Source organism: Chiloscyllium punctatum, chromosome 36, assembly GCF_047496795.1.
Source record: "Chiloscyllium punctatum isolate Juve2018m chromosome 36, sChiPun1.3, whole genome shotgun sequence".
NCBI lineage: Eukaryota > Metazoa > Chordata > Chondrichthyes > Orectolobiformes > Hemiscylliidae > Chiloscyllium > Chiloscyllium punctatum.
In genome coordinates, this window is record NC_092774.1 from 32,551,493 (window position 1) to 32,570,304 (window position 18,812).

At 46.1% G+C, this 18,812-nt stretch overlaps 1 long non-coding RNA gene across 1 annotated transcript in view; it reads right to left on the reverse strand.

Annotated features, from left to right (window-relative positions):
- The window catches only part of LOC140460348 (uncharacterized), a 79,855-nt gene extending 62,278 nt beyond the window's left edge, over positions 1 to 17,577 (reverse strand). Inside the window, exons 1-2 of the long non-coding RNA XR_011954000.1 lie at positions 17,439 to 17,577; positions 5,392 to 6,348 (exon numbers count right to left, since the gene is read on the reverse strand). This is a non-coding gene — a long non-coding RNA (uncharacterized lncRNA). The remainder of the gene's footprint in view (positions 1 to 5,391; positions 6,349 to 17,438) is intronic.
- Between the last annotated feature and the right edge of the window lie 1,235 nt (positions 17,578 to 18,812).

Below are 18,812 nucleotides of genomic sequence, written 5' to 3' on the forward strand. Positions count from 1 at the left end.
AATGGGACAGAGACAAATGTATCTATTTCAGATCGACCTGCACTTCAGCCGCTTCTGTGGACTGTTTCTGTAGGGAAGGTGCAATCCCAGGTTCAGAGAGCGTCAGCCCCCGCTGGAAGTAAAGTGGGTGAGAGCACGGTAAGTCAGCATAAAGGAACCCCTTACCCTTCCCACTTCACCCACTAAACAGGGTTCAAGATGTGACTCTCAGCAATGGTAACAGCAGAATCCAACCCGAATCCCTGCGCCATCTCACTTGTGAAGTTGCTGGTGTCTCCACAAGTTGCACGACTGGGTGAAGCCCTTCCCGCACACTGGACAGGTGAACAGCCGCTCCTTGGTGTGGATGTGCTGGTGTTTGCGCAGGATGGAGGAATCACACAAGTCATTGCTCCACATGGGACAGGTGAACGGCTTCTCCCCGGTGTGGATCCGCTGGTGCGGCAGCAGGTGGTGTGACTGAGTGAAGCGCTGCCCACACACGGGGCAGATGAACGGGTTCTTGCTGGTGTGGACACACTGGTGGGCCAGGAGGTGGTGGAACTGAGTGAAGCCTTTCCTGCACTGAGTGCAGGTGAACAGCTGCTGCCCCATGTGCAAACGCCGATGAATCTCCAGCGCAGATGGCGAAGGGAAACCATTCCCACACTCCCCACATTTCCACGGTTTCTCCATGGTGCAGGTGCCCTTATCTGTCTCATACCTTAACAATCAGTTGAAAACTCACTCACGCTTACTGTGGTGTTACTGGTGAACCCGCTGATAATTGGAATACTCTCATTCAGTCTGTGAAGCTTGTTCCACTCACTAGTCTGGTGTGTGGGTATGTGAGACTCTGAGTTTCCTGTCACACTGACGTTTAAAACCTAACTAAGCAGACAGACCTTCTCCCCTTTGTTTTCAAGGCCATCAATATCCACGTCCTCGTGAATCAAGTGACTGTCAGACTTTGATGTGATGTTTGGTCTGAGATTTCTGATGCCAATTGTAATATTCCTGTGAAGTGATTGCAAAGGTCATCACAGTCAGTCCATGATAGAAAATCTGAACGTAATTCTAGTTACTGTGGAACATTCTTTCCTCTCAATCCCAAAGATCTTCGCGTGGATCTATATGTAACTGTAAACCAACAGGGTTATGGGGCAGACTGCATACCTCCACGGACAGTTCACATGGACTCAAGTTGCTGAATGGACCTCTGTAGTGCAGTATTGACCCTCTTACTGAAGATCTACAATATGCTGCAGTACGACATTACAAGCCCAGAAACAACTGCAAATCAGACAAGGTCTTTTCAGAGGTTGGACCATGAACTTCTGAAGCTGCTGCTGCTCTTCCTCTCTCTCTCTGAATGAAGATTGATCTTCACCCAGACTGCAACTTCCTTCCTCTGTCCAAATATTTGTGAACACAGCCCTTTTTTTGAAGGATGGCATGTTTCCTGATCATCACAATTAAAGGGGTGTCTTCCCCCTGCTATGCAAAGGGACAGTCAGTCAGGGGAGGGCAGGGTCACGTCTTGATGTTGTGTGGAATCTGTGACAGCTGCAACAATTCATCCCAACTCCTGTACTCAGTGCTCTGACTGATGAAAGCAAGCATGCCGAGAGTCTTCTTCACCACCCTGTCTACCCATGACTCCACTTTCTAGGAGCTATGAACCAGCACCCCTACATCTCTTGGTTTGAAATACTGTATATGAAACAGATTTGGTGCTTGTTGGTATGTGTGCTTATCTCAACTCTAATTCGGTATTTTGTACTGAATGCCATGACTGATGCAGGCCAGTGTGCCAAAAAATTTCTACCTGTGACTCCATTATCAGAGAACTGTGAACCTGCACTCCAAGATCCCTCTGTTCCGCTGCACTCCTTAAGGTCCTGCCATTCACCATGAAATTCCTACCTTGATTTGACTATACAAAATGTAAGACCTCACACTTATCTATATTAAACGCCATTTGCCATTAACCTTAAACCTGTGCCCTCTAATTTTGGACTCCCCCACCCCAAGGGAAAAGACCTTGCCTATTTACCCTACCCATGCCCCTCATGATTTTATAAATGTCTTTAAAGTCACCCCTCAGCCTCCAAAGCTCCAGGAAAAATAGCCCCAGTTTATTCAGCCCCTTCCTGTAGCTCAACCCTCCAACCCTGGCAGCATCCTTGTCAATGTTTTCTGAACTCTTTCAAGTTTCACAACACCCTTCCTGTAGCAGAAAGCACAGAATTGCATGCAGTATTGCAACAATGATGAAACCAATGTCCTCTCTGAAGAGGATTTTAAAACAATATTTATAACTACAAGCAAATCAAGATAGTTGGGCATGACTTTCCCATAGCAGTTTGTTTTGGCTGTCCTTCATTAACCTATGCTTTATAATATATATGAAAATATTTTGAGGGATGCGATTGTTGCTAGCATGTCCAACATTTGCTCACCATCCCTCATGGCCTTTGGACCGAGCAATTGGCTACATGCAAGAAGGCAATTGAGTGTCAACCACATTGTAGTAGGTCTGGAGTCACATGATGTGAGCGTGTGCACACGTGTGTAGGGTTGTGAATGGTAGATTTCCCTCCCTGAAAGAACACTTTCACGACAATCAGAAATGATTGGACAAAAGCAACAGTTCTGGCAGCATCTATGAGGAGACGACAGTGTTACTGTTTTGAGTCCGGTGGCCCTTCAATATTAGGCTGGATTCAAAACATTAACTGTTTTCTTTCCACAGATACTGCCAGATCTGCTGTGATTCCCCAGCAATTGTGCCTTTTGTTGCTGATCTCCAATATCTGCAATTCATTGTCTTAGCCAATAATGGTTTCCTGGTTGCCAGTACTGAGACAAACTCTCACTTCCAGATCTTTTTATTCATTGAAAATAAAGTCCACTAGCATCCATGATGGGATTTTAATTTTTGTTCTCAGAAGACAGATCTCTGGGCTACTTAACCAGTATCACTAGATCACAATCTTCCCTTCACTGACAGTGACATTGACAATCTTGTCCTGAATATTTTTCTTCATTCATTCATGGAACGTGACACTTTGTCTCCCAAAAAAACCAAGTGCCAATTCAGAGGGCAGTTAAGAGCCAACCACATGACTTTGGATCAAGAGTGACACATTCACCAAACTGGGAAAGGACTGAAGATTTCCTTCCTTAAAAAAATGTTATTAGTGAACAAGATTGGTGATCTTATCAATTGTCATAAGTACCTAAGCAGCGATAAGCTTTATATTCCAGATACATAAATTGATTTCAAATTGCATCGGGGCCATAGCAGCATCAATTTGAAACTCCAGATGTTAAATCCAGTAACAATACCCAAATGCCACCAACTCCCTACAATCTCTAGGCTTCCCAACACTGACTGGTCTCTAATTGCCAGTTGTATCCTTTTCCTCATTACTAATTACTATTCAATTCAGTCCATTGAGTTGACTCTGCCATTTATTCAGATCATGATTATTTTGGCAAACATTTACTCCACTTTCCTGCCATTGTCCCATAATCCTCAATTCACTTACTGATTAAAAAAAAACAACTATCTCAGCCTTCAATGCAAATAACAACCCAGGCTCAACAGCCCTCTGTAGTATCAAGTTCCACAGATTTACTGCCCTCAGGAGAAATTCCTATCTGTCCTAAACATGCAATCTCTTATTTAGAGGTTACTTCCTCTGGTCCCAACTCACCCACTTTTCCACATCTAGCCTGTCAAGTCTCCTCAGAATCTTGTACGTGACAATAAGGTTACCTCTAATTCTTCTAACTTCTAATAAGCACAAGCCCAACCTATTCAGTTTTCCTCATAAGACATTCTTTCCATCCCTGATATCATCATGGTCAACTTTCTCTGGACTGCCTCCAATGCCAATTCTATCTTTCCTCAGGTAAAGGGCCCTAAACTGTTCACAGTATTCAGTTGTGGCCTGACTAATGCCTTACATAGGTTCACTATAACCTTCCTACATTTATACTCTATTGAAAAGGCCAACCTCCCATTTGCCTCCCTATTACTCACTGAAATTGGATGAAGAGATTCGTGGACATGATTCCAAATCCCTCTATTCTAAACTTTTCTCCATTTAATATTCAGTTCTTCACCTCCTGACAAACTGCATTACCTCATTTTCCCATCTGCCAAGCTTTCACTCATTTGCTTAACCTGTCTATATCCCCCTCCAGATATCTAATGTCATCCTCACCACCTGCTTTCACATCAACTGTCTCTTCTGCAAACTTAGCAATAGTACATTCACTTTACTTATCCAAGTAATTCATATATATATTGTAAATAATGTTGGCCCCAGCGCTGATCCCTGTGGTACACCACTAGTTACAAGTTGCTATCCTTACCACAACTGTGGCAGTTAGCCAATCCACTATCCATGCTAACATACAGTCTCCAACACCCTGGGCTCTTTGATTATTTCATGAGATGTGACTATCATTGACTGTGCCAACAACTCTTCCCAAATTGTCCTTGAAAAGGTGGTGCTGAGCTGCCTCTTAAATTGCTTCACAAATATGATGTGGACTGCAACAATGTTCAGGAGTGAGTTCCAGCATTTTGGTCAATAACAAAGAAGCAATGCGATATATCTTGTAGTCGGAATCCTGTGTTCACACTTGTCTGTTCTTGGTGGTTGAGGTCATGACTTGGAAGATGCTTTTGAAGAACCACCACTCATGCAATCAAGCCAGACTGATAGATTGTGGCCCCAGACTCTGCCATTTGATTTTCCTCATCAATCTACATTCTTTCCAGCCATGTTTCAGCCTCAAACTGCCACGCAATGCCTTCTGTTACGGCTTAAAGGTAGGAATACAAAAGATAATCAATCGTATTTAGGGTTGTATAAATCTTAGCCTGCCAGAATTATTTTCTTAGACTTTAATTGACTGCATGAAATGGTTTGTTGGTCAGACTTGAATCATCATGCTCAAAGGAGACAATGCCAATAATATCATTAAACTCCTCTTTTTGTTAAAAAAGGACAAGCAATTGATTTATTTTTTACAACTTACTGGTATTCACACCTGCACATTCAATGTCAAACTCAGATATCACAAATGAAATTACACCATTAATTTTGTTTTACAACAATCCAACAGATTAATTAATAATACACAGTGAATACCAAGGCTGAGTAATGTGAAATTAAATTTGACTGAAAATGTAAAATCAAGATGTGAGATAACAAATGGAGGAAGGGCAGAAGGCAAGAAATGCAGTATCACAGAAGGTGCTCCTCCAGGGAGTGTATTTTACCAACTACAACTGCTAAATATAAACAAACACTCTGACATGATCCTCCGGTTTTAATGTAAACCATAGCCCCATACAGTAGGTACCATTTAAATAAGTTAATAGATACAAGCCTTGAGCAAATCCAGCCTCCAGCCGGACCCCCCGCTTCTTGGAGCTCGGACCTTCCTCCAGCTCCGGGGGTTGTTGAGCTCCTGGGCTCCGGCCGCCGCCGAAGAAGCCGCGGGCGCCGGCTCTCTCTCCTCCACCGCCGACATTTTTAATTTGTTTTCTCGTTCACCCGGTAACCGTCACCTCCCCCTTCCCGGGCCCCGGAAATTATACAAAAATAAACAATAAACCCCACCGGGGACTGTCTCCTTTTCTTCACAACTTTTGTTTGAAAAGTTCCGGCTTTAATTTGAAATGTATTTTAAAGGTATTTTCTGAGGTAAACGATGCCTGTCTGCCCCCCTCCCTCCGTCAGAAACCGCCCGCTGAGTCGATGAGAAAACCGCAGCCTCGCGCCGCCATCTTTGTTTTTCTTCTTCTTTCCGTCTCCTCCTTCAGTGACGCGCGTCATCCGCGCTCCCTCCAATCAGAGCGCACCTTACTCCACCTGACCAATGGCGGCCGGATTTGCAGTTAAAAAGGCTGCCACAACCCGGAATGTCGCTCTCCGATTCGTCCGCACCGACCGCAGCCTTTGGGATTGGTGGAGAGGTTCGCAGGCCCTTAACTGTCCCCGCCCCTTTACTACAATGGGCTCGAGGGGTTCAGGAGGAAGGTGTTCTCACTCATTCATTCAACAGGAGATGGGCTCAATTTACTGTAATGGGCTGTGGGGTTACAGTGGTCATGTCTCATGTTGAGGGGGAAGGTGTTTCCTCTCATTCAACAGAAGAGGACCTATTTACTACAGAGGGTTTTTTTTTGTGATGCAGCTGTAGTCTCCCATAGAGCCCTGAGGCTCAGGTTTAAATCCCACTGCTCCAGTGTGTGTAATAACATACTCAATTTTTTCAGTCATAAGTCACACAACTATAGTCCAACACGTGTATTTGAAATCGCAAGTGCTTGGAGCGTAGCCTCTTCATCAGGTGAAGACATGGAAAACAAAACGTGCAGGAAAGGGAATTCAGATAAATGATCAGCCATGGATGGTGATGAAAGACAGAGCATCTCAACAGTCAATTACCTATTCCCATTCCTATTTCTGATCTTCATAATACATGACAAGTTGTATATTTTCCAAACATTAATTTTATTTCCATGGTTTAAAAATGAATATTTAAGAATGGTCAGTTTATTCTTTCTCACTTGAGCACATTGTGACCCATAACTATTTAGATACCACTGTTAACATCATAGCCCCTCTCATGAGATATCAGAGGAACGATTCATAAACAAAATTTGACACTGAGTCACTCGAGTAGACACTTGAACAGAGAAAGCGCCCGACAGATATTGGGAACCTAAAGGTTATTGAAGTGAAATGTTAAGACGAGCAGGTGAACACCCCCAATAAGGGAACTCACCTGACTGACCTAATTATAATCACCACAGTATCCAGTGCTACTCTTCACCAAACACGGATTACTTTCCTTTTCAGTTTAATTATCCAACTATCTTTTGAGTGCCATAATTTAGTCTGACTCCAACACTCTCTCTCGCAGACCATTCCAAAGGTCAAAGATTTTCAATCATTAATGAAATATGTTCTGGATCGCTCCCAAAACACAATTCATATGGATCTTGCTTCAAATCATTTGCAATAAGGTCTTCACATGAACAAATTTGCAGCTGAGAGCATTTGTTTAAATTTTATATCATATTGAGGTGGCACAGTGCTTGGCATTGCTACCTCACAGCACTAGGGACCCAGGTTCAATTCCAGCCTCAGGTGAGTGTCTGCGTGGAGTTTGCATGTTCTCCCTGTCTGCATGGGTTTCCTTCCACAGTCCAAAGATGTGCAGGTTAGGTGGGTTGACCATGCAAAATTGCTCTGTGATGTGTAGGTTATGTGGATTAGTCATACTAAATGCAGGAGAACAGGATGATCCTGGGTGGGATGGTCTTTGGTGTGTCAGTGCAGGCTCAATGGGACAAATGGCCTCTTTCTGCACTGTCGGGATTTTATGTATCACTGTCTGATTTCTTGCACATGCTCCTTTATGAAAGGGACATTTTACTGTCATGTTCAGTACTGCAGTCTCTATATTTTCATACATACCTCTAAATTAGGTTTGAATGAAATCCCCCCATTTCACTGTATTTTAGGTACCATTCCCCCCACCACCCCTTCCATTCCTGATTCATTTTTCCATTACCTGTGTCATGATCCCCCCCTCTTTATATATATTATTGTAGACAGGCTAAATCTAGTTACCATGTCTCTAAAATATGAGATGAAATATGATCGCATACTTTGAGTCCATTACTACAGCTTGTTAAGGTCTCTTGCCAAAGAGAACTCTTAATCCTGCATCCTTCGGTAGGATTATATGAGGATATCTGGTCATCATGGACGAGTTGGATTAAATGGTTTGTTTCTGTCCTGTGCATCTCTATGACTATGACTATCAAATAAGGGCCAGGAGCAGGCTGGTGGGACTAGGTTAGTTGGGGATCATGTACTGAACAGCCTGTTTCCAGGCTGTATGACTACACAGCCTCAAATGAATGGGGATCAATCCCAAAGAGATATTAAAGGTCTCGAGCACCACCTTAGGCACATGTGTGGACACCTTCCAAATAACTGAGAGCAGTGGGGCACTGTGAAGTTCAGTACATCAGTTAGCCAGCAAGTTCTCTTCGGGAGACTTGTCTCGAGAAAGGAAGCGGTTTCCTGTCCCAACAACTGGACTGTGGATCAGTTTGGAGTAGGTCCTATATCTCTGACAACATAGGTGGACAGAATCGAGAGTGTGGTGCTGGAAAAGCACAGCAGGTCAGGCAGCATCCAAGGAGCAGGAGAATTGACGTTTAGGGCATAAACCCTTCATGAGCAATGAGGCTTGCGGACCGGGAGGGCTGAGAGATAAATGGAAGGGGGGGGGGGTGGTGTTGGGGAGAAGGTAGCTGAGAATGCGATAGGCAGATGAAGCTGATTGGTCGGAGAGGAGTCTGGGGCGGATAGATGGTAAAGGTGATGGACAGGTCAGGAGGGCGAGTGGAGGCTTGGGGCTGTGATAAGGTGGGGGGGGGAAGAGGAGGAGGAGGAGGAGGATACATGAGGAAACTTTTGAATTCCACATTGATCCCATGTGGTTGCAGGGTTCCAAGGTGGAATAAGAGGTGTTCTTCCTCCAGGCGTCAGGTGGTAAGGGTTTGGCGATGGAGACAGCCCAGGACCTCAATGATCTTGATGGAATGGGAGGGGGAGTTGAAGTGTTCAGCCACAGGGCGGTGGGGTTTGTGGGTGTCCCAGAGTGGTTCTCTGAAACAATCCACAAGTTGGTGTCCTGTCTCTTCGACGTAGAGAAGCCCACATTGGATGGAATAGATACAGTGGATGACACTGGTGGAGGTCGAGGTAAATTTCTGTCAGATGTGGAAGGATCCTTTGGGGCCTTGGATGGAGGTGAGAGGAGTGGTATGGACACACGTTTTACACTTCCTGTGGTGGCGGGGAAGGGGCCGGGAGTGGGGTGTGGGCTGGTTGTGGGCGCATGGACCTGACGAGGGAGTCGCAGAGGAAATGGCCTCTCTGGAATGCTGATAGGGGTGGGGAGAGAAAAATATACCTGGTGGTGGGGTCCATTTGTCGGTAGCAGAGGCTGATGTGATGTATCTGGAGGTTGGTGGGGTGGAAGGTGAGGACGGTTAGGGGTGGGTTCTGTCCTTGTTCCATTGGGGGGGGGGGGGGGGGGGTTCAAGGGCGGTGTTGCAGGATGTGGAGGAAATGTGCTGGAGGGCATTGTCGACCACGTGGGAAGAGAAATTGCGAACTTGGAAGGAGGAGGCCCTCTGGGATTTTCTCCGGTGGAATTGGTCATCCTGGGAACAGATGCGGTGGAGGAATTGGGAATATGGGATTGCGTTTTTACAGGAGGCGGGGTGGGAGGAGGCGTAATCTAGGTAGCTAGGTAGGGGGTCGGTGGGCTTGTAGTAGATGTCCACGGTTAGTCGGTAGCCAGAGATGGAGAGGTCCTGGAAAGGGAGATGGTCCAGGTGAAGTTGAGGTCGGGGTGAAAGGTGTCGATAAAGATGACAAACTGTTCAAACTCCTTATGAGAGCATGAAGTGGCACCAATATGGTCATCGATGTACCGGAGGAACAGGTGTAGCTGAGGAAAATGGACTGTTCCACGTACCCGACAAAGAGGCAGGCATAGCTGGGTCCCATGTGGGTGCCCATGGCTACCCCTTTAGTTTGGTACATTGGTTTGGATGCCATCTGAGGTTTGTGCGGATCACTTCAGAGGGAACGTGCAGTCCAGGGCTCAGTGAGCACCACTGCAAGCAAAGCTCACAGAATCCCTACAGGGAAACAGGCCCTTCAACCCAACAATTCCACACCGACCCTCTGAAGAGTAACCCACCCAGACCTATTCCCCTACCCCATTAGTCTACATTACCCCCTAAACAATACACTGCACCTACACATCCCTGAACACGCTGGGACAATGTAGCTTGGCTAATTCACTTGCTCATGTTTGGACTGTGGGAGCACCCAGAGGAAACCCTTGCAAACATGGGGGGAGAATGCACAAACTTCACAAAGACAGTCACCCTGAGGGTGGAATCGAACCCTGGTCCCTGGCAATGTGACATAGTGGCACTAATCACTGAGCCACTGTGCCGCCCGTGAGCTAACCTGGGGTTGGAGGAAAATGGGAGGGGTGTGGGGGTGCTGTCTAGCAGAAAACAAAGACTGACGCTCCCCCTGCACCCACTGTCAGAACAGGCAGGAGGTTCAGTCCTGGGGGTGATCCACATCAGCGTCGCCGACGGAATCTGCTGGTGCCCCCTCTGGTGTCTCTGCAAGTTACTGGACGACGTGAACCTCCGCCTGCACTTGGGGCAGGCAAACGGCCTCTCCCCGGTGTGGACCCGCTGGTGCCTCAGCAGGTTGGAGGCCTGGGTAAAGCCCTTCCCGCACTGAGGACAGCTGAACGGCCTCTCCCCGGTGTGGACCCGCTGGTGGTCCAGCAGGTCAGAGGAGCGTTTAAAGCCCTTCCCACACTCAGGGCAGGGGAACGGCCTCTCCCCCGTGTGGACCCGCTGGTGCCTCAGCAGGGCAGAGGAATTACCAAAGGCCTTCCCACACTCAGAATAGCTGAAGGGCCTCTCCCCAGTGTGGACCCACCGGTGGGTCAGCAGGTTGGAGGATTTGCTGAAGGCCTTCCCGCACACAGGGCAGGGGAAGGATCTCACCCCAGTGTGGACCTGCTGGTGGGCCACGAGGGTAGACCCCTAGGCAAAGCTGTTCTCACACTCTGGGCAGGAGACTGGTCTCTCCGCTGTGTGGACCCGCAAGTGGGCCAGCAGGTTTGAGGAGCAGGTAAAGCCCTTCCCGCACTCCGGGCAGGGGAAAGGTCTCTCCCCAGTGTGACTGCGCCGATGAGTCTCCAGGGCAGACGGGAAACTGAAGCATTTCCCACAGTCGCCACACTTCCATGGTTTCTCCATGGGGCAGGATTCCTCAGGTTTCTCCATGGCTGAAGCTTCAGCCGCACACAAACGTGTGTACAGCCCCTCCCCGGTGTGAATTCCTCTTTCCAGGCCGAATAACTGTTTCTGGCTCCACACTCAGTGCATTGCAACAGGAGGATCTCTCATCCAGTCCCACTGATGCTGAAAACATTATGAAACAGGAACCAAAAAGCATTGCTCCATCTCACAGAATCAGAGTTGAAAATCTTTGCTGTCCCGATGGATTGAGTGACTGTCAGACATTGATGTGAAAATGATGACTGCAGATGCTGGAGATCAGAGTCAAAAAGTGTCGTGTTGGAAAAACACAGCAGGTCAGGCAGCATCCGAGGAGCAGGAGAGTCAAGCATAAGCTGTTGATTTTGAAACTTCCGTCTTCAGATAGTCTGTAAAAAGAGATTACAAAAGTCATCATTGTCAATCCAGTGGGAGATGGGGTCGGAATGAGACAACAAGGTGTTGACACCGACACCAGATAGAAACTGAACATAGAGATGTGGCAAACATTAGTGGCAAGCCAGAGTCAGAGAGTGACACAGCACAGAAACATACCCTTTGGTCCAACTCATCCATGTCGACCAGATATCCAAAATTAATCTAGTTCCATTTGCCAGCATTTGGCCAATAACCCTCTAAACCCCTCCTATTCATACATCTATCCAGATGCCTTTTAAATATCATAATTGTACCAGCACCCACCACTTCCTCTAACAGCTTTGTACACACACCACCTTCTGCATGAAAACTTTCCCCTTAGCTCCATTTCTAACAAATTGCTCTCCATCTAAACCCGTAGCACAATGGCAATCCCAGTTTATGTTTGAAAAGTTAAAATCCCTAACAATAACCATCCTATTACTCTTACAGGTAACTCAAATCTCCATCCAAATTTGTTTCTCAATTTCCCACTGACCATGAAGGTGTCTACAACACAATCCCAATAAAGGTGATCATCCCTTCCATATTTCTCAGTTCCAACCAAATAACCTTCCTGGATGTATTCCTAGGAATATCCTCCTTAAGTCCAACAGGAATACTATCCCTTATCAAAAACACCACTCCCCTTCATCTCTTGCCTCCCTTTCTATCCTTCCTGTAGCATTTGTATCCTGGAACATTAAGCTGCCAGTCCTGCCCATCCCTGAGCCACGTTTCTGTAATTGCTATGATATCATATCCCATCTTCCTCATTATGCCCTGAGTTCAACTGCCTTCCCTGTTCGGCCTCTTGCAATGAAGTAAATGCAGTTTAATTTGTCAGTCCTACCTTGCTCTCTGCTTTGTCCCTTCCTGACCTGACTGTTTGAATCACTCCCTTTCCCAACTGTACCAGTCTCAGATTGATCTCTTTCCTCACCATTTCCCTGGGTACCTCCCCACGGACCCACCTTGCTAGTTTAATTCCTCCCGAGCAGCTCTTGCAAATTTCCCAGCCAGTATATTAGCTCTCTTTCAATATTCAGGCTTCTTGTACAGGTCACATCTACTCCAGAAGAGATTCCAATGATCCAAAAATGTGAACCCTTCTCCCATGCACCAGCTCCTCAGCCATGCATTCATCTGCTCTATCTTCTCTATTCCAACCCTCACTAGCTCATAGCACTGGCAGTAATCCAGATTTTTCTTGACTCTATGACCTCTTTTTTTTTAAATTTGTGCCTGACTTTCTACACTTTCCCTTCAGAATCGCATCCTTTTCCCTCCCTATGTCATTGGTTCCAATGTGTACAATGACCTCCAACCGGTCCCTCTCCCTTTTGAGAACATTCTGCACCCTCTCGGAGACATCCTTGATCCTGGCACCAGGGAGGCGACACACCATTCTGATTTTTCGCTGCTAACCACAGAAGCGTCAGTTTGTATCTCTGACTAGAGAGCCCTTTATCACAATTGATCGCTTGGAACCCGACGTACCCCTCATTGCATGAGAGCATGTCTCGAGACCAGAAACTTGGCTGTTCGTGCTACATTCCCTGAGAGACCATCACCCCCTACATTTTCCAAAACAGCAGACTTGTTTGAAATGGGGATAGCCACAGAAGACTCCTACACTACCTGCCTACCCCTCCTACCTTTCCTGGAGTTAACCCATCACCCTGACTGTAGCTGCGGCTTTTTTCCCTTCCTATCATTGAGTCGCTGCAGCTTATCCACACAATCCAATAGGATTTGCAAGCAAACACACTTACTGCAGACATAATCACCAGTAACATGGATACTTTCTCCAATCTCCCACATCTGACAGGAAGAGTAGTGATTAACGGCTCCATTTCGGAATGGCAGGCAGTGACCAGTGGGGTACCGCAGGGATCCGTGCTGGGACCGCAGCTTTTTACAATATATGTAAATGATATAGAAGATGGTATCAGCAATAACATTAGCAAATTTGCTGATGATACAAAGCTGGGTGGTAGGGTGAAATGTGATGAGGATGTTAGGAGATTACAGGGTGACCTGGACAAGTTAGGTGAGTGGGCAGATGCATGGCAGATGCAGTTTAATGTGGATAAATGTCTGGTTATCCACTTTGGTGGCAAGAACAGGAAGGCAGATTACTACCTCAATGGTATCAAATTAGGTAAAGGGGCTGTTCAGAGAGATCTGGGTGTTCTTGTCCACCAGTCAATGAAGGCAAGCATGCAGGTACAGCAGGTAGTGAAGAAGGCTAAAAGCATGCTGGCCTTCATAACAAGAGGAATTGAGTATAGAAGCAAAGAGGTGCTTCTGCAGCTGTACAGGGCCCTGGTGAGACCACACCTGGAGTACTGTGTACAGTTCTGGTCTCTATATTTGAGGAAAGACATTCTGGCTATTGAGGGAGTGCAGCGTAGGTTCACGAGGTCAATTCCTGGAATGGCAGGATTGCCTTACACGGAAAGACTGAAGTGACTGGGCTTGTATACCCTTGAGTTTAGAAGACTGAGAGGGGATCTAATTGAAACGTATAGGATTATGAAAGGATTGGACACTCTGGCAGGAGGGAACATATTTCCGCTGATGGGGGAGTGCCGAACCAGAGGACACAACTTAAAAATACGGGGGAGACCATTTAGGACAGAGATGAGGAGAAACTACTTCACCCAGAGAGTGGTGACTCTGTGGAATGCTCTGCCCCAGAGGGCAGTGGAGGCCCAGTCTCTGGATTCATTTAAGAAAGAATTGGATAGAGCTCTTAAAGATAGTGGAGTCAAGGGTTATGGAGATAAGGCTGGAACAGGATACTGATTGGGAATGATCAGCCATGATCATATTGAATGGCGGTGCAGGCTCGAAGGGCTGAATGGCCTACTCCTGCATCTATTGTCTATTGTCGAAGAGCATATCACTCTCATAAAGGCCACCTTTGCTCCTTCACAATCTACAGACCCAGAAAATAGCACCATCTTTTTGCTCTAAAAATGTGCTCCGGGCTAACACAGTACTTGTGATTTATATTTTTAAAATTTAATCAAGAGACAGATGTCAGTAAAACATATAATCAAGAAAGAATCCACTCCATTCACGACTGCAGACTTACAGCTAAGTTACACATTAAAGACTATACACTTCTCTGTTCCTGTTCTGTGAGCTCCCCCACACAGGTTCCTCCATGGTCAGCTGTGAATTTTGCTGTTCATTAACCTTTCCCAGATGCACTGCAATGTCCAGTAACTGTGCAGATTCACTGCAATGTAAATTTCTTTTTCTCTCTCCCTCATTTTGGACTCCTAACCATGCCCCTATAAACCTCTATAAGGTCATCTCTCAGCCTTCTACGCTCCAGGGAAAACAGCCGCAGTCTTTTTAGCCTCTCCCTATAACTCAAACCCTCCAACTCTGGCAACAGCCTTGTAAACCATTTCCAAACTCTTTTGAAGTTTCACAACATCTTTCTAACATAGGAGACCAGAACTGAATGCAGTATTCCAAAAGTGGCCTAACTCATGTCATGTACAGCCATAACATGACTCCCAACTCCCGTACTCAATGCTCTGCTCAATAAACGCAAGCGCCACCAAACGCTTTCTTCACTACCGTGTCTACCTGTGACTCCACTTTCACAGAACTACAAATCTGCACTCCATGGTCTCTTGATGCAGGAACACTCTCCACAGCCTTACCATTAAGTGTGTAAATCCTGCCCTGATGTGCCTTTCCAAAATGCAACACCTCACATTTATCTAAGTGAAACTTTATCTGCCACTCCTCGGCCCATCAGCCCATCCATTCAATTCTAATTTAGATTGAACTTTCTTTCCTCTCTTATTTCCTAAACGCTGAAAATCTCCATCCCACACATTCTCCCTCCATTCTCACTTTGCTGAACCTAATCCGTGCTGTCCCTCATCCTGAAGGGTCTGGTTTACGCTGATTTACAGCCCACGCTTGGAGATCTAATTGAAACATACAGAATACTGATTGGCCTGGATAGGGTGGATGTTGGGAAGATGTTTCCATTGGTAGGAGAGACTAGGCCCCAAGGGCACAGCCTTAGAGTAAAGGGAAGACCTTTTAGAATGCAGATAAAGAGGAAACCTTTGTAGCCAGAGAGTGCGAAACCTATGGAATTCATTGCCACAGAGACTGTGTTGGGCAAGTCACTGAGTATATTCAAGACTGAGATAAATAGGTTCTTGTGAATCAAGGATATTGAGGGTTGTGGGGAGAAAGCTGGAGAATGGGGTTGAGAAACTTGTCAGCCATGATTGAATGGTGGAGCAGACCTGATTGGCTGAATGGCCTAATTTCTACTCCTAGGTCTTATGGTCTCTTGCTGTCCTGGACATAGTGAGAGAATTGGGAGCAGGAGTAGGCCATTTGGTCTTTCAAGTCTGCACCAACATTGAACTGGATATGAATATACCTACATCTTGGTGGATAGGCTGGGACCTTTTTCACCGGAGCATAGGAGGTTGAGGGGTGATCTTATCAAGCTTTATAAAGTCATGAGGGGTATAGATGAAGTGAATGATGGGTTTCCTTTCCTTAGAGTGGGGGTTTCAAGGTTAGGGAGCAAATTTTGAAGGTGAGTGGAGAAAGGTTTAAAAAAGACAGGAGGAACACCTTTGTTTTCCCATAGATAATGGTTCGTATGTGGAATGAATGTTCAGAGGAAGCGGGGACGCAGGTACAGTTACAATGTTTAAAAGACATTTGGATAAGGACATGAATGTGAAAGGTTTGGACGTGTTATGGACTAGGCCAGACCACTCAAAACATTCTTAAGGAGGCAGCACAGACCGTAACTTTGCTATTTGTTTCAGTAAGTGCACAGTGAAAATTACCCGAAGTTAGCTAAGTTGACTACCAGGATTTAAAACAGATAAATGTATTCACAAGAATACAGAATGAAACACAAAGAACAGAATATAGAGTACCCACAGAACTCAGTCGGTCTAAACTAGACTTAATTATGCTGTTCCAAATGTACACAACAGTCCCAATAAACAAACTCCTTAAACACACAGTAAAACTGAAACAGAGGCGGACAGGTCGAAGTTAGAAGGGCAGAAGGAGAGAGAGTTTAACAACCTTTCTCTACACAGTCCACTGCTGAATTCACTCAAACAAGGCCTCAGCTTTCACGACAGATCACTCGTCTTTCATTGTGCAGGTCACTTCGAAAACATAAAAGCTTGGGCCTAAAGTCTCATCTGTTGACATATAAACAAAAAAGCCCTTTTCATTTCTGTACTCAACCATCCATTTTGGAGTCCGGGGCCAATTTCCCGCCACTCTGAAAAAAAAACCAAGGACACGGTATCCTTGAGAAGAAGGACCAGCTTTTATAAAAAGGACCAGTTTTGTGACAGAGGGATATGGGCCAAACACTGGCAGATGGGATTAGTGTAGCATGCGAACACAGCATGGACCAGTTGGACTGAATGGTCTATTTCTGTGCTATATGATTCTGTAATGGTCTCAAAACCATTTTCTTGCCTTCCCCATAACCATCCACTTCTTTGTTCTTCAAAAGTCAGATGACCTCAGCCTTGAATATATTCAATGACCCCCCCTAATTACAGGAAGTCATCCCCATTTTTGGACTCAATTCCTCTTGCTAATATACCACTTGCCTTGCTGACTGTTTGCTGCACCTGTCTCACAACTGGCAGTGACTGGTGTAGAAGGACGCTGAGGTTCCTTTGTACATCCACACATCATTCCTGATAAAGGGCTCGTGCTCAAAACGTCGACTCTCCTCCTCCTCGGATGCTGCCTGACCTGCGGTGCTTTTCAAGCACCACACTTGACTCTGATCTCCAGCATCTGCAGTCCTCACTTTCTCCACATACCAGTATATTATCATTTAAACCATGCACCTCCTTTCTGCCTTTTTTTTTAAAGCAATAGGCTTTAACTTTACATTGTGGTACTGCATTTGCTGTGCGTTTGCCAATTGAGACACAGACCTGCACCAACTTTTCCAGAGTCTGTCCCCTCCCTGGATTCACTCCCTTTCCCTTCAGTTCGTGCAAGTCAGCTACTGAATCCCAGAACGAAAAAGAAATGAAAAAGTGGGTGAGAAAAGAGAGTGCCGTACCCACAGATGTTGGACAGAGTTGCAGTCTGGGGTGAAGCTCAATCTTCATTCAAAGAGAGAGAGGAACAACAGCAGCTTCAGTAACTCACGGCTCAATTTCCGCGTTCAGACAGAGGCGGCTCTGAATGGCAGGAGGACCAGGCTCCTTCCGGTCCTCCGGGTCTCACCATTGGTCCTTTTACCTTCAGAAGGAAGTCAAGCGCCGCTTCCGCGGACAGCGACGAGCATACTCAGTGCTTTTGCTGACACCGCAGTACATGCGCAGTTGTTGCTGACACCGCAGTACATGCGCAGTTGTTGCTGACACCGCAGTACATGCGCAGTACGCTCTGTGGGGGTGCGGGCGACACTGACAGATTTTAAGCGTCCAAATGTCAACAGGAGAAAAAAAAGCTGCAGCCAAAATTTTAGTTTTCCCTGTGGCTCGACATTTTATTCCTTTTGAATTTCGTCCGGCTTTGTATGTCTTTTCCCCAGGGTAGAGGAAGTCCAAAACTAGACGGCATAGGTTAAGGGTGAGAGGGGAAAGATTTAAAACGGTCCTAAGGGGTAACTTTCATGTAGAGTGTGGTGTGTGTATGGAATGAGCTGCCCAGAGGAAGTGGTGGAGGCTGCTACAATTACAACATTTGAAAGGCATCAGGGCCAGGATGGGTATCTGAATAGGAAGGTGTGAGAGAGATATGGGCGAAATGCTGTCAAATGGGTCACTAGATCAATTTAGGAGATCTGGAGGGGATGGGCGAGTTGGACTGAAGGATCTGTTTCTGTGCTGTATGACTCTATGCGTCTATTTTAATGCAAGTTTCAGAAACATGACTGCAGCCTTTTAAAAAATAAATTAACAATGTTTCTGAATCTATCATTTTAGCTGTTCTTAATTTTAAAGATCAGCCATTTCTTGCACACCCCTGTCTTCCAGGTAGAGTCATCACCATCGATTCTCTCTCTTTCCTGAGAAAGAGATACTGCAATCAAAGAGGGCACGAGAAAGTATGGAATGGTAGAAGGGAGGGAGAATGGACAGGGGAGTGGGGAGAGAGAGAGAGAGAAGATGACAGAGGAGAGAGGGTGGGGTGCAGAAAATGAGGGGAAGAGAGTGAAGAAGGCTGAGCACAGAGAATTGGTAGGTGCAGAGTGTGAGGAGAGAGAGTGGACGTGGACCAAAAGTTTGGGGGACTGACAGCACAAATCCCACCTTCCTCAGGACTGGTGTCAGTGTCTCATGGATTGGAATCCACTCCACCCACAGCAGACCTGAGGCAAGTGTTTCTCAATAGATGCTTGGCTAATGCAGTAGAATCATATAATCCCGCAAGGCCTTTTGGCCAATAAAATTCAGACTGAACTTCCAAACTGTATCCCATCCAGACC